Below are 17314 nucleotides of genomic sequence, written 5' to 3'. Positions count from 1 at the left end.
TCCAATTTGCACCTCTTGATTTAAATTTTGATCAAAATGGATATGGCGATTTTAAAAATAGCAAAACATTGACTTTGTCACAGACTTTTAACCGTTGTGCACCTATTTATTATAGATTTTGATCAATATCAATTTGGAGTCCGAAGATAAGTGTTATCAAATAAGGGAATGGGATATCAATTTAGTGAGCATTGCTCTCATTTATTATAGTTTTTATTTGGATTTTTATCAATAAATCATATTTTCTGATTGGCTGGTAATCATAAATTTATGTAACTGTACTTTTACAGTTTTTTACAGTTTTTTGTGCAATACATTAATCATAAAGGCATTTAAATCCTTACTTCTTCATTTGTTTTTTTCCTCACTTTTTAATAGTATTTCTAAGTGTTGAACAATATCAGCAAGTACCCAAACAATAACCTCTTTGTGAAAATAAGGAACATTATTTTAAAAATATTAACTTTGCGTAAAAGCAATTCAGGAGATCCTTAAAACTTGTGAACATTGGAATGCACTTCCAAATGCTTATTACGGTTCTTGAAATTTCCTCATTTGATATATTGCAACTTATTTGCAAACGCACCAAGTATCAAAAATAGTAAATTATCAAACAGTCTCAGGCTAAGGAACTAATGACTCTAATCATCCTGCACTACATTCTCTGATACATCGCGATTATGTGTCTGCATTGTTCTAAGTTAATTGCATTAGTCCGTATAAATACATAAAAACCTGTGAAAGACTGTTGATGATGTCTATGGAGGTTGTCTGTAACATTTATATAGAATAAATCCCTTGCACCCTTTTAATTATCCATCACTGATTTATACAATGCTCATATTAGTATTATACTGTCAGATTTAATACTAAACAATATAGCATCACTTCCATATCTCTTTAATGAGGCAAATGAAGACTTCGACAAGTCCAGCAAAGCTTGGATGAACTTGAAGAACCATATACAGAAGACCTTAACGTCACTTGAGAATGACAACTCAAAACTGAATAGCTCCATTCAAAGTCACTTTGGAACGCCGACGTCTTCTATTCAAAAACATTTTGGAAAAACAGCGCTTATGAGTGCAAAAAGTGCCTTTATTACAGTTGACAGAAAGATAAAGAAAATATACGGTGACATCAAGGCTTTAGGGAATAAAGTAATAGTAAGTAATGCTAAAATATGATACACCAAATGCAAATACATGTAATTGAATTATCATTGGGAGCAAAAACATGAGTAGAAGAGTTTGTTTTAGCTACAGAATAAATTCAAACCTGGATATATTGACCACCGCAAATATCAACATTTTTACAGAACTGCATACATCTTTTCCTCAGTTTTACGGATGTCAAATATTCTAAGCACTTGTATTGTAATGCAAGTATTAATTTTATAACTACATGTTTTGTTTATTGCATGTTTGTTTATTTGTATAAAATTGTGTTGAAAAGGAGAGGTCAAAAACAGTTATACTTAAGTGAAAAATGAAGGAAAAGAAACGAAGAAAACTCTTAATGATTTTTTTATATTCATGTAGAAACAGGTAATTAACATATCATTAAAATTCCTTGATGTGTTAGAAAGAGTAATCAAGGGAACCAAGGTTACAGCGGTAAACAAAAGAATGCAATCCAAGGACAAAGACCAGACATAGAAAACAGACATACACAACAAAGAACATGCACTACAGTAACTAAAATCATACATACAAAGTAACAAAAACAAATGAGCAACTCGGACTCCACTAAAAACTGGGAGCATGGACCAGGTGCACCGGTAGGATAAGCGTCCTCTGCTTTTCTAGAAACACGCGCCGAAATGCTCATAAAAGGTCCGGGGTAGACAAAAGAGGAAAGGAAAACTATGACCCGTTGAATAAATCAGTTTAGAAGCTAGAAGTGTTAAATTGTTTTATACGAACTACTTGCGAATAACAAAAATGTACATTTACTCTAAATTGTCGAGGTATTCATACTACAATGTAAATTTTTTGAACATAGGATACATTTAAAACAATTGTCTTGAATTTGATTTTTTCAGAGAAATTGGAAGAAGTTGGGAGGATATTTGGCAACATTACACAACGCAAAAGAAAACGAAGATATTTACAATAGTATGCCAATATGGAGTAAGTATCTGAATTTTCCAACTTTTTAATGCCATTTTATAACATGACTTTTTTTAACATCATGCATCAATTTTGTATATGTATGTGTTAATCATTTGGCTGAGGGTTATCTATTTAAATGAAATCAGCACAAAACGTTTTCATCATAATTATATGTATGCTTGCATATTAAGTTCAAATATTGGAATTATACGGAAATAGTCAGGAAATGATTATTTTTTAAAAAATCTTACTTTATTATTATCAACATCATTATTTGTTATTTTTTCACCACAGAGAGCTATTGGATTGGTTTAACCGACCCCGTAGAAGGACAAAACAGATGGAGTTATGATCAAAAACTTGCAAGTAACAAAACATGGTATTCTAGTTATGGAGAGGAGGAAGCTATAACTGTGTGATATTACTGGATAATTACAGTGGTCAATGGTTAGATGTGCCATGTGCAAGAAAATATAAAGCTCTTTTATATACTTGGTTATTGCAACATTTAAATATGGCAAATGCACAAGTCAGAGTTCAATTAATCCCACATGCCCGTGACCATTATTTAGCTGTAGCAAATTACAGATACTTCGCGAAAACCAGATAACCAGAATACAGGACAGGGATGCTGAACTAATTTACTGTAGATGTCCAGGAACACCAGAGACAATTTAGTAACTAGTTTTTTTCAACCATCAACAATTAGAGGCAGATATCAAATCCAAAGTATTCATGTCTCACATCAAGGAGAAAGTAAGCAACTGCGTAGACCCATGTAACAGTACTTTACGGCAGTGAGATAATATATTTTTGTACAAGAGAGTGAGACGACGTCAAAGAGCCATAGTTGAAACGATACTATTTTTATGTCATGCAAATCGTCACTATCGTAACCACAACAACAACATTCTACAACAACCCAGGAGTAAAAGCGATATAGACTTGCAAGGAGGATGGTCAGAAACCACTGCTTACTCTCAGATGATGGTGAAGACAACTATTTGGTTCCTCCGAGAAGCCAGGCAGACACAATATTTTGGGACGGGACCAACATATTTACACGATCCATGCACTCATTGACGGAGAGAGGTATCCATCATCTTTGCGTTTCTGCCAGACTAATATCAGATCATATACGAAAGACAGTTCTATATTCAAGTAGCTACAGGCAACACATGCCACTAAACCCAGATGGCATCTTCCTAGATTTTGGATCCACAGTACGAAACGTAGCCGAGACATTATTCCTTAATGTCAACATCAAGAGTTGCCTATTCCACCATTGTCAACGAGTTGGGAAGAGAGTGTATATACTTGACAGACGCCTACACCAATGACCATGATTATTAGCAACATGCCAGACGTGCCTATGCACTACCCTTAGTAACACATGACCAAGTTGAAGGTGGTATTCTGGGTATTCTGACTATTCTATGGAAATAGTTTTATGCCCCAGACGACTACAGAACTATTGTTCTTAAAGTCACTCACTTCAGTGATTTCATCAAACCACCTAGATGGATTGCACCACAAACTGACCATCCAACTGCACAGAGCTCACTCAAACCTATATGTGATAATCAATAAACTGTTATGAACTCAAGCTGCAAAAGAAGTACAACTCATGCAGTATGCTGCATGGAAAAAAAGTAAGATTCGCAAAGTCAAATATCGCAACATTAACGCCAGAATAGCTCCATTCAAGCAGAAATTACATCAGGGTGATATTGATATTTACCAGTACACAGACGCTGTTTCACATTTCCTGAACTAAAATCAAAGATCTAGTAATATGTGTGTCATGAGCTTGGTAAATGAACTGTTTAATGTATTTTAGTGGAAATATTTTTTGAATGAGATTTGTATGTGTAGTTCTTTTGTGTCTTTTTATATTATTTATGTGTTTGTCTAACGTAAAGTGCTTTTTATGTTAACATAAATGTTCTATAAGAGAAAATGTTGTGAAGTATTAAAAAAATTCTTTCTATCTTCGAACAGAATTGCAACAAATATCTACACCAATCAAAGGTGCTCTACCCATCACTGTGTAAACACCAAATAATAGTAAATATAAGTATAACATGCATCTAAAAAGTGACCACAAATGCCAAATCAAAAGCCTGATTAGAGCTGAAAATCAAAAATATTTTCAGAAAATAAAAGAAATAATTCAAAGTAACAAAAGAAATAATTTAAAGTAACAAAAGAAATAATGAAAAAATGGCAAAAATGTATATTTTTGAACCTTTAAAATAATCTCAATTACCATGATACCGGATTAAAAGTTCAGTTTTTATTAGTAAGTATGAGAAATATGCGACTTACGGAGACAAGAACTTAAACATTGATCATACCTTAATAGCCTGATATTTTTTGTTAAAATATGGCTTTTTTTGTTATTGTTGTTTTTGTTCACACACTGTAACAGGACGCATGATACTTTATCAATGATATATTATTAATTTAAGAGGTGTAAATATATTTCGGAAAATGCGCCTTTCTCGTGATGTGACAGTTACGTCAAGAAGAAATTCAGTCCATAGCGAGGAATGAATAATTATATTGATCCCATATTTAATTTACATTTCTATCTAAACAAGTGTTTTACCATTGACTGTAGTATGTTAAGGTATTTAATAATATTGAATTGAAAGATTGTTTAATACCTGATAAGTTAAAATCAAGGGTCAATTTTTTGTACGAAATTCTTTGTTCATTCTCATAATATTAGACTATCTGCAATAAGTTTGTAAAAATATATCACAAAGAATAAATACAAATTGTTCTAAGTTTATAGATTAAATAAGAAAAGACTGATTACAACTCAACTAAAGTCACTGCTTTAGTGCATTCACCTGCCTTGTTAAAGAAATAATTCTAATTTGCAACATTCAATCCATAATCTACATTAGAGTAAACATGTTACTGCGGGGTTTTACCCAAATATCCAAATAAACATTTCAGCAAAACCCTTCACTCTTATGAGGCTGACATACATAAAAGAAAGAATATCGTTTGGCTAGATCATTCAATTTCAGTTTCCGCTATATAGATGACGTTTTATCTTTAAACAATCCTAATTTCGGGGATTTGATACATCGCATCTACCCAAAAGAACTTGAGATAAAGGATACTATAGACTCGAAGTCAGCCTCATATCTTGACCTACACTTAGAAATCGATGGTAAAACTATTGACATGGGGATAAAAAATGCGCCAAAATAGTGGGTTATAAAAGACAGGATATCATGAAATGGACGACTCCGATTTCCTCCAGAAAAAAACCTCCAAAAATGTGAAATTGATTTGTAGAACATTAAAATGATCAGGCGTTAATTTCCTTTTCTTTGTATGTCTGTTGTAGTAAATCTTTGTTTTGTTTAATCCAACGAATCGCGTATTATGAATGTTATCATATATAAAAATGTAATAACAGCTGTTGTAGGATTTTGCTCATATAATGCAAAAGTAGTATAATAACAATAATAAAACAAAACCACATGACTATATAAAACAAAAAGCCTCAAAATAGAATATTAAAAATGAGACATTAAATATATATGATTATCAATTACACAAACTGTGTATGTTGGCACGATTTTTTAATAGACTCGAAAGCAATACCATTGTTGATGATAATTCTTCATTCGTGATGCATGTTGGCGTTTGGAATGACATGAGTGTTCTAACTAGTTGTTATATTGACACTTTTGATTATTTCAAAACGACACAGAAATGTTCTGTCATTAACAAGCTATGCTCCCCACATCGATCTAATGACAACCCAAATTCTTTTTTTCCATGTGTACTTATATAAAACCTCCATCTACAGTGTTTAGAGACTGCAAAGACCAGTATAATGAAGTACTATTTAATAACTTAAGCCGCCATTTTGTTGATATTGAAAATCTTCGTATAATTAGTTGCTTTAGAAAATGACAAAATAATATAAAAAAAATCATTTAGTGACGAAATGTGATGGGATTCAAAATAAACTAATGACAAGGATACCACTACGTTGGATTCTGAAATAAATACTTCGGAAACACAAAGATCTGAACTTAATTCTAGAAATAATCAGAAACATTTTACTCTAGACAGTTTAGCTTCCGTACAGCAAGCAGAGTTCCAACATTTTCATGCATCAAAGACTAACACAATAACATATAGTTCAAAACACACCATTTATGAAACTCAAATTGAAGAAAATTTCAACATTTCTTTACAAAACTGTTCAGTTATCTCCACGCAAAAGTTAAGGATGTACCCAGCAATCCAAACCACGAATTTTCATTTCAACTCAACATTAGTCCATGAATGTGATAAAACGTTTCTTTTATTTCAACCCCCGTGCAGGTCCGGGTGTCAAAAGAATAGGCCTGCAGCAGCACTAAGCTTGTCGTTAAAGGCGACTAAATAGTGCTAAGATTCCTAGCCGGGGGCTAGGCGCTCTGCCCACAGAGCAACTGGGATGTGTGCCCCAGGTGGTGGAATGGGGTACCCCTGGCGTGTTACATGCTGGGGTTGTCAGGCTATAATACGGAAAACCTGACCGCAAACCATAGTGGTGCACCGTGTTGGGAAAGATGCCACGTTCCTCGCACGTTAAAGAACCCTGCTGTGGTATTCGATAGGAGTAGGAACCTTTGCGCTCCGCTACAGGAAGCTAAATTGCCCGACCTTACCCATCCCTCCCTTTTGCTAGTGGCAATTTTTGTCGACCCCACTGTCCTTGTGTCCCATCCCGTTTTTCATTTCATCATCATTTCATGTTCATTTTATCAACCGTTTCATGTTCATCGTCTGAATATAGCTGAAATATTGCTGCTCGGACGTTAAACCCCAACAATCAATCAATCAATTTATTTCAACAACTGAACCTGTGGATATCCCTATACAACTTGTCACTTATACTCTTACATACGATATATGTAGTCAATATGACAACTTTTGTAAGAGTACGATGACTACTGTCTTGGATACAAACAGGAGTTCTGACTTTAAATTCAGTTGTATAAGAAATGCCAACTACACAATGTTTGGAGTGCAGTCAATATCGATCTGTCCCAAAAGCTTCTCAAATGAAAGTATTATTTTCAAATGCTTATATGAGCATATGTGGGATGCAGGAGAAACAGTGTTAGACTACACAAATAACTCAATAGTTTACAGGAAAATATTGCACCTTATATCATGGGGTATCCGCATGAAGGTTGTTTACATAGCCATCCGTAGATCTGCAGATTATATAAATAACATAGCTAATACATCTAATGAAAATCTTAAGGACTATCTGTTCGAGACATGCCCTTTCAGAATTCTGATTCCTGAGGAAGCTAATGTCAGAAATTGAATGGTCGGACATATAAAAAATGACGATTTCTTATGTAGTCTTTACACTAACCCCGTATTTAATCCAAAAGAAAGGAAACTATTACAGAAATTACTTTTGTATGAATGCGCAAGACCCTCAAGGCTGTCCTTATCGGGCAATGCGTTGCATGATCTCAAACTTCGATAGAAGAAACAACTACAAGCTTACAAAATTATTCATACTGTTTTCGTTTAAAGAGACAAATGCAATAACATCAAAGTCTAAATGTGTGGAATGGAATGAAAAGGTAAAGTATAATAGGAATGTGATTTTTTGTTACATTTAACATAGAATGCATTGCAGTTTCTGGAATAGAGATTGAAATATTTCTAATATAACAAACGAATAGAAATATGTACCGAAGAATGGAGTTATTACTCGTTTTGTAAAATAGAAGTACAACTCTTGTTTTGTAGAATATTTTTATGATTTTCGTTTTTTTACGATAGAGATATAAATAATTTTTAATGCATTATTACTAACAAAAGAACATGCACCTCTTTGATCAAAATCATGCAGGTCGTCCTTCCGACAAATATTTTATGAGTTTACTTCATTCACTATATTCAAGACTAACAAAAAAAATATTTAAAAAGTGAAAACAAATGTGTTTATTGTAATTATTGAGACGTGTCTCATTTACAATCGTTGTCTTCTCAAACATCTTTCCGATCATTGTTCAACCCGTGCGGGTCCGGGTGCTAAGATTAGGCAAGACTGTTTGTGTAACTTAGGTGGTTGAATTGGGGATACCTCAGCGCAAACCACAATGGTGCAACATTCCTCGCACGTTAAAGAACCCATCTGTTGTATTCGACAGGAGAAGTAATCTTCGCTTCGCCGAGCAGGACGCTAAATTGTTCGTACCTACCCAATGTTGCCTCTATGAGATAAAGTACTTATATCAACACACATGTTCCTGACTAACTAAACACCTCCCTAATCATCAATGTCAACCCAATTAGCCATCATTTCAGGATATCATTTTCAGTATCACTGATCCACCACTTATGATACTACAACTTGAATATGCTATTTAATCACCAACGGTATATTGACACTGCAATGGAAGTGGAAGATTTGGTGCACTGTAATGCCTATCTTTAGTGGAGTCAGAGTTGATCATTTACTTTTGCTACTTTGTATGTATTATTTTGGTTATTTTATGTTTTGTGTGTCTGTTTTCCATGTCTGGTCTTTGTCACTGGATTAAATTCTTTTGACTTTCGCTATAACCTTGATTCTCTTGATTTCTTTTTAATCCACCATTTTGCTTGGATTGCCTCTACAAAGTCAGGGGCATTACGGTACCAGCTCCTCCGGTGATGTAAAATCTATTTTGTCAGATCTATTTTGGACTTAACTTGATAGTGGATCGGATAAGTTTTGTAATTTCTTATCTATACGCATACATCTTCATGCAGTGTGTTATGTATATGTTAAAATCGTTTTAAATCCATTGTGAGCTCTAAATTACCCCTTATTTCAGTACACTGTGAATTTAAGATTATACGAAATATTTTCTTAAGTGATAGAAAAATCAACGGTATCAAGATCCTAGCGTAAATCTAAAGAGAATAATCCAACGCCGAAGATCAAAATAATACGTTCAAATCGACATAAGTAAATGAGCAACCCGGACTCCACTTATAACTTGGAGCATGGACCAAATGCACCGGTAGGTAAAGCGTGCTCTGCTTTTCTAGAAACACCTGCTCATAAAAAGTCAAGTCCGAGGTAGACGAAATCGGTTTTCATAACACAGATGAATACAAAGTAACGATCCATGAGTTTGTGATGACAACCATAAAACTTCTTTAATGATAACTTAAATCTTGAAGCAACATAACCATGTTGCAGAGGCCTAATTGAAAGAAGTCTAGCTCGGTACAAAAATTTCGCATGGTTACGACAAGGTCTGGCAATAACGTATAACCTGTGATATAAAAAATACACACGCAGGTGTTGAGGGGATATTGCTACAAATGAAATGAAAGTTGACAATATGGAATGAAGTCATCGCGTTTGTCGTATAGTTTGGTCAATAGTTTCTTTACCGGCGATCTCTAAGTGAAGGTCAAGATATGAGACTGATTGAAGTATGTAGAATTCTTCATATTTATTTCTTTGTAGGTAGATGCGATGTATCAAATCCCTGAAACTTGGATTGGTAAATAATACGCTATCCATATACGGAAACCAAGATTAAGGATCTGGCTAAACGATATTTCTTCCGTTGGACCAGTCAGCTATGAAGTCAACCTCATAAGACTAAGGGAATAGGTCAGTGAGTACTTCATTATTCTCCTGGGTATGAAATCAATAATGTTTGTTTCCCGACTAGATTCCCAGGAAACCTGGTATTCTCTGTAGGACCAGTACTTGGTTTGATGGTCTCATATCTTGACCTTCATTGGAATGAATGAACTGTTTCAAGATAAGAGGTCTTCTAATGCAAAGCTAAATTAGTTTTTGAAAGCTGTATCTCAGAAGGCCAAAACTTTTAAATAGAACTAATCATTGCCTTTTCTTATGTTGTATTATACACTTTGTCTCAACTCTAAAATTAATAATTAAACTTGATTTAAAATAAGCTTCTGTCTCTATGATGGCCATACGAAATTCACTAACCTAATCCTAGATTCCAAACCCGCTTTGCCTCGCACTCACTAGTCATCAGTATTTTTTAAAGAGAACTCATATGTGCTTACTTTTAAAACAACAATATCTGGCGTTCCACACTGCATATTTTTTCTTTCAATCGTTCAGAAATATAAATGAGTATCTGATGTAAATTCGTGTATATAATGCTTTTGTTTTTTTTTAAATACAATATACATGGGAGCTCTGGGTGGCAAAGAATACACAACGTAGATCGAAATGTGCTAATCTTATAGCTAAATGTGGGGTTGTTGAAGAAAAACAAAGCATTTCAGTCATTCAATATGTTTAAAGATAAACTTTCGCATAAAACGCTATAAGAGAAAAGCTCCAGTTTAGTTTGGCTAGAAATGTTAAACAAGCCTACTGTATATATGGTCTATGACACTTATAGAACAATCATACTGTACATCAAACCTTTATGATACTTATTCTTAGTCATAAGAATAAATTTCATTATCAGATTACATAACAATATTTTTCTGCTGCATTTCTTTCCTGTCGTTACTTTGGATATGGTATGAAAGTGGAGACATGAAAAGTTATTAAATTTGATCTACATTGTTTATAGTTGCAATTTGATTAAGTGTCGAAATTAATGGTCTCCGTACTAACAATATTCAATTTTAAATTCTGTTAACCATTTTACTTTTACAATTTGGGGAACAAATTCAAAACTAGTCAAATCATACTGTTTATATTTCTGCTTAGTAAACAGAAAAGGACACATAAATATTTATAATTTTTACCTGTATGGAACTTTCAGTTCTATAGAAACGTCGACAAAAGAAATTATTTCTACACTAATCCGTCAGTGACAGTGGAATTTAAGTGTTCTAACTGAAACGTGTCTGAATGTTGGATTGCTCAAAGGTTTCATAAGAATAACTCGTTTTTCAAAAAAGACGTCTGAATAATCGTCTGTCAGAAAAAGTGGGAGTCAAAATATTGAGGTACAATAATTTCCTATTTTCATGTACACTGAGCCTGAATGTTCCAAATAAGAAGGAACGCAAATTATACTTTTTTTGTTAAATAATTTTGTTATGCATTTTAGCTTATGTATATGTTAAGTACAAGTTGTAATTGTGTACATGTTATAACATGTATGGCCCAAAAATAAGTTACAACATGTACAAATTATGCTTGTACATGTTAAATTTGTGGTACGTATCCAATACACAAAGAATATTTCAATAACAAAATATTTGTCTGGCATATTTTTTTTAAACTATAACCTATAGACCTTCCGAAAGTTGTGGTTCGCCGTTCTTAGGTGACATCTTGTACACGTCTGATACACCTAATATTCTGAAAACGGCAGTTAACGTCAAATACAGGTAACTATATCAAAGCACACAAGTAATGTAACACTCCAAAACCAAAACAATAGTGTGGTCAATCGGTTAAAAATATCAATTGAATATTCTTTATTATAGGTGGTAATTGGTTTTTCTATATCCTATGCCATAGCTTATCACAGTTAATCATAACGTTTAAAGTATTATTTTTAGGGTCACCTATATCTGAAGATCAACCGATATCAGTTACTTGCGCTCTTTTATATAAATAATCGTTTCATATTCACTCCAGTGATCAACATTTCCACTCCAAATTGTCTACGAAATAGCAATATATATATATATATATATATATATATATATATATATATATATATATATATATATATATCTCAAAAATCATAAAAACTCTTCCGGTAAATGATCTATATCTTAAAATTTTATGTTTAAAAACAGTGCCAATATGTTACTTTAAAGAGTAATCAAGGGAACCAAGGTTATAGTGGTAATCAAAAGAATGTATTCCAGGGACAAAGGCCAGAAATGGAAAACAGACGCTTTAACACAACAAAGAACACAAAGTAACTAACGTCATACATACAAAGTAACAACAGGAAATGAGCAACTCAGACTCCACTAAAAACTGGAAGCATGGACCAGGTGCGCTGGTTGGGTAAGCGTACTCTGCTTTTTTAGAAACACCCGCCGAGTTGCTCATAAAAAGTCAAGTCCGGGGTAGACAAACGAGGAATGGAAAACTTTAACCCGTGAATAAATCAGTTTTCATGCTGCAGATGGATACACCATATCGATCCACGAGTTCATGATGATGACCATAAAATTTCCGTAGTGATGACTTCAATCTTGTAGCAACATAACCCTGTTTCAGAAGCCTATTTTTTAGAGTTCTAGCGTGATACAAAAAGTCTGCATAGTTTTATTAATGTCTGTCCCATTTTAGTAGAAAGACCTTGTATTTCTCCTACCATAAAAATCACTTTAAACGCTATATGTAGACAAAGCCCTCAACTGAAATGTGTTCATTAACAGACTGCAGTACTGTTTGAAAATAGTTTGAAGCTATTTGAGGTTTGCGCGATTTAAAATGAGACGAGGTCGGTTGTTATCGTTTAATGCCTTTAGCTGGATATGCCGCATAAAATGCCAAATTGTTTTATTAATTCAATTTTAAAGATGTAAGGTTTTCTATTTCTTTATTTTTTTGGTATTGTGTTTCATGGCACATCAAAATAAACTAAACGTAGGGATCCCGTACATCAATATTGTGCTGGTGCTCATAAACATAGATACCTTTGAAGTAGTCTAATGCATCATGTTTTTCACTACGCAGTAATCAAAGGGCCATGCAAAATGTGATCCATCGAAATATGAAAGGGGTTCCTATGATCGAATAATGTGATGTTTATCTAGTTTATCATAATTTGTTTCAAACAGCTTGACTGGAAAAACTAGTTAAAATTGTGATACAGGAACAATACTTTGGAAAAAAACATTACCTTGTTAAGGCCTACCGAGTAAAGTATGACATACTCTTCTATACTTTGTTCTAAAAGGGCTTAAATGTTTGACATATTCTCCATTTATAATGCACTAATCATAAAATTTTGTGTTAGATCAAAAGCTTGTTTATGATTTATTCTAAGTAATAACGGACATTCGGTCAAAGATATACAGTGATCATCATATTCATATATTTGTCATCTACAGTCGCAAATTATAGGCGCAATCACCAATACATGAATGACTGATACGATAAAGTTAAAATGAATTAAAAATATAATAAAATAGTAATAATAATAATAATAAAATAGACAATTTCAATTATACGCAATAAAAGTAGTATTGTCATTTTAACTTAGTAACAAAACACTATTCTAATTATTTATAAGTTATAACATGCAAATGTAAAATCGATTCTAGGTTTCAGTAAAACGTTTATTTTGGATATAATACAGCTTTATAATGTACACAGAGGCATGCATACATATCACTTAATATAAATGTAACTATTCTTTGATATCATACATATTGTGAAAGTAATTATGTGTATATCTGTTTCATGTTAAGTCGTAAGCATTTGTTTTAAAAAATGAGTTTAATTATTGTAAAACTGAGTGGAGTGTTGATGACAATTTTCATTTCATGCTGTTTAATTGTGATGTATAAAGGTTATTAGAAATAAAAAGAATCGTTCATAGAGAACTATAGTATCAAATTTTCAATATTTTATTTCTCTTTGAATGTGATGTATAAAGGTTAGTAGAAATAAAAAAAAATCGTCCCTAGAGAACTATAGTATCAAATTTTCAATATTTTATTTCTCTTTGAATTATCAAACGCTCTGAAATAGTTTGTCTTTATAGCTTAATGTCACTGCGGGATTAAAGCAATACATGACAATGTCTTTGCTGAGAACGTGTCTCATTATCACCATAATACAAGGGATACAGGCGACACAAGGTCAGTGATAATTCATTTTTAATAACAAATGTGGGTTTAGACTTGAGATAGATCATACATATTACACAAAGCGTCTTTCAGTGATCTTGCAACTTTACAAACAATATTTTAATGACTACATAGTGTTTGGTATAGCTGAAAACTTCAAGCTATTGAAATAGAGACCAAATTGTTAATATTATCCAAAATTAAAAATAAAACCTATTCATGCATTCCAGGCGTGTGTATGTTGATGTATTGATCAGATATTTATCGTAAACAACTTAATTTCTGACCTTAAATTACATTTTATATAAGCTGAAAAAAAACATGAAATTGTTAGAACAATTTCAACTTTAAACTTCAAACAATAGAAAAAAGGTAGATCCTTTCACCAACTATTCACTGAGTTTTGAAAATCTTGAAAAAAGTCTTATTTGATCAGGTATACACTTGGCCAGTTTTCATTATGTTATATGCCCACCAACAGAATTGATAGATAACCAATTGTATAACATTGCATGTGGAAAGCAGTATTCTGAAAAAGAAAAAGGATACCACAGTTCATTTTATCAGAATCAAATAGGCTTATCTTATGTAAAAGTATGAGTTTGCCCGTTGTATCTATTAAGTACGTGAGCTTAACTTCTAAAAGCATTTTAATGTTGACATGAAATGAATACACATATGCAATATACATGTATACGAATATGTATATGTACTGTACATATAGTTTAATAAATGCATTAAAATTCTTTACATATATTGAAAGGCATATGCCAGACACATGAGTCACATTATACATGTATGTTTTGCAAAACTAAGGCCTAATGGAACACTGTATAGATACATTTACATCTACTAAATAATACAGATTTTTACATGTATTTAAAATTTCGTAGAGCGTACATCAAATCACTTAATTGCCATTTTATCAAACAAATATGAATGAATCCTAATTTAAAATCACTTTTACCAATTTTACATTAATCAAGTTATATAAAATCTAGCAATCCAAACTACAAGCAATTTCACGGGGAACTCCTTACATAAAATAACACACGTTGTGCATTAAATTATATTAAGTTATCCTGAAATAAAAGACTTTATACACATTTTACATTTGATTTAATTAAGTATTCCCTATCTAAATTTACACCATACACATTTTATATGCAATTTCATCATTTGATACTTGTATAAAATCGCTCAAAACACATTCTGCCTAAAATATATCATATTATCCTTATATAAAATTATTCCATACTTATTCTACATGCAGTTTAACAAGGTAATCCTGATATACAATAACCTTATACACATTCTTCATTCAATCTTACATAAAGTCACTCCATATACATTTTATATGCAATTTCATTATTTTATCTTTGTATAAAAATTACTCAACACACAATCTTCATTCAATTTTGTCATGTTATCCTTATATCAAATCACTTAATACACATTTTACATGCAATTGTATTATTTTATCCTGATTTCAATCACTCAGTACACATTCTACATTCAATATTATCATGTAATCCTCACATAAAATCACTCAATAGTCATTGTACGTGCAATTTTATGAGGTTATTTTTATATAAAATCACCCCATACACATTCTTCATTCAACTTTATCATGTAATCCTCATGTCAAATCACTCAATTCAGATTCTGCTTTCAATTCTATCATCTAGTCCTTATATAAAATCACATAATTCACATTTTATATGCAATTTTATAAGGTAATCTTTTTTTATAAAATCACTCCATACACACTCTTCATTCGATTGTATCGTGACAACATTCCGTAAGATCACTCCATATACATTATTCATATACTTTTATCATTTTATCGTTATCAATTTTATTGTGTAATCCTTTAAAAGAATCACTATAGAGACATTTTCTGTTTATTGCAGGTAGGGAGTTCAACAAACATGTTCAATATTTAATGAAATATAACAAAGTAAACCTAGGGGACATATTGTAACCTTAACCTCATTTTGCTGACATTTGCACTTAACTTGCATATAATTATGTAACCCTTAAGTTTTATGGGACTCAGGGTAAATAGGTAAATGTTGACCGAACATACAATGCAACGTATAGTTTTCATTGGCTTTGTGTCTAGAGCTAACCAAATACAATGTATTCAAGTCCCTCAATTAAATGTACTTATCAGGTCAACGGGAGGGATCATCAATTCAATTCTCAAAATCTGTGATTTTTCAATGAAAACCTATGATTTTCCCCTTAAAACCCTTTAAAGTTTTTTTCCAAAAAAGAAGTAATTCAGGATACTAAAAGTAAAAGCAACATGCAAAAAAGATTAATAAAATGTGTCTATATATTGCCTTTTGTGATTATTGAGACTACGATGAAGAAAATGACTGGAAAATGTCAATTTTTGTTGCAATGTGAACACATTATTTGCCGTTTATTTTTCTTAAAAGCACGGTGACATATACGTTTTATAATATTTTGCATTTTTCTAATCGTTAATCCTAATGGATTAAAATTTGAGAGTTTGAAGGAATTCTGTAATTTAGTTGTAATATTTTTTTACCATATTTGGTAGGGAATGAACGAATTTCCCTAGCATTATTCTTTGTTAATTTTGGGTGAAATATGTGGAAAGTGACCTATATTTATGGGGGGAATAGCCAGCTTAGATGGTCGGTAACCCCCTAATGTTTTTCAATCTATAAAATTAACGGTTTCAAAGTACAAAGTTTGACAAAAATCTGTAATTTCAAATTTATACCCTCGAGCCTTCGTAAGATATAAACTTTAAGCAAACGTTAAACTAAATTAGAACACCTACATTTGTCGTAGCTGATAACGGTTTAGTGTCATTGATTGTAGTCAAATGTCAAATTACACACGTATGAAGGTATTTCATATGGAACAGAACGTGTCTTGTTTCCCTTTAAGTAGTGATATAAATGTTACTTACTTGCCGTGGTTTCGTGGTGTGTGAGTTTTACGTTTGGTTTAATATAACAAACACATATTTAACGATTTCCTCAAAAAAAGATGGTCATTCCAAACACATCTGCATGCCAATCGTATATATAACAAGAAATGAACGATTATCTTTTAACCCCGATATACTGTGAAAGTTATACATTTTCAGGTCTTTACGTTTTTTATTTTCCACTTTACGCAATTCCACCATACATTTCTAATGTCAGCGAGTCCTCTTTTTTCTCGTGTTGGCACAGCACAAGGGAAAGTCTTTTTTTTTTTTTTAAGTAGCAATATAGGTAGGAATTGACCAGTTTGCCATGCGCAAGTAAATGTCTATCTACATTTCAAAGAGTAATCAAGGGAACTAAGGTAATAGCGGTAAACAAAAGAATGCAATCCAGAGACAAAGACCAGACACAATTTGCAAT

The sequence above is a fragment of the Perna viridis genome, chromosome 8 (genome assembly GCF_037379345.1).
Source record: "Perna viridis isolate PV_CMFRI_1.1 ecotype Kerala chromosome 8, ASM3737934v1, whole genome shotgun sequence".
Taxonomy (NCBI): Eukaryota; Metazoa; Mollusca; class Bivalvia; order Mytilida; family Mytilidae; genus Perna; species Perna viridis.
Note: the sequence above shows the minus strand (reverse complement) of the source record.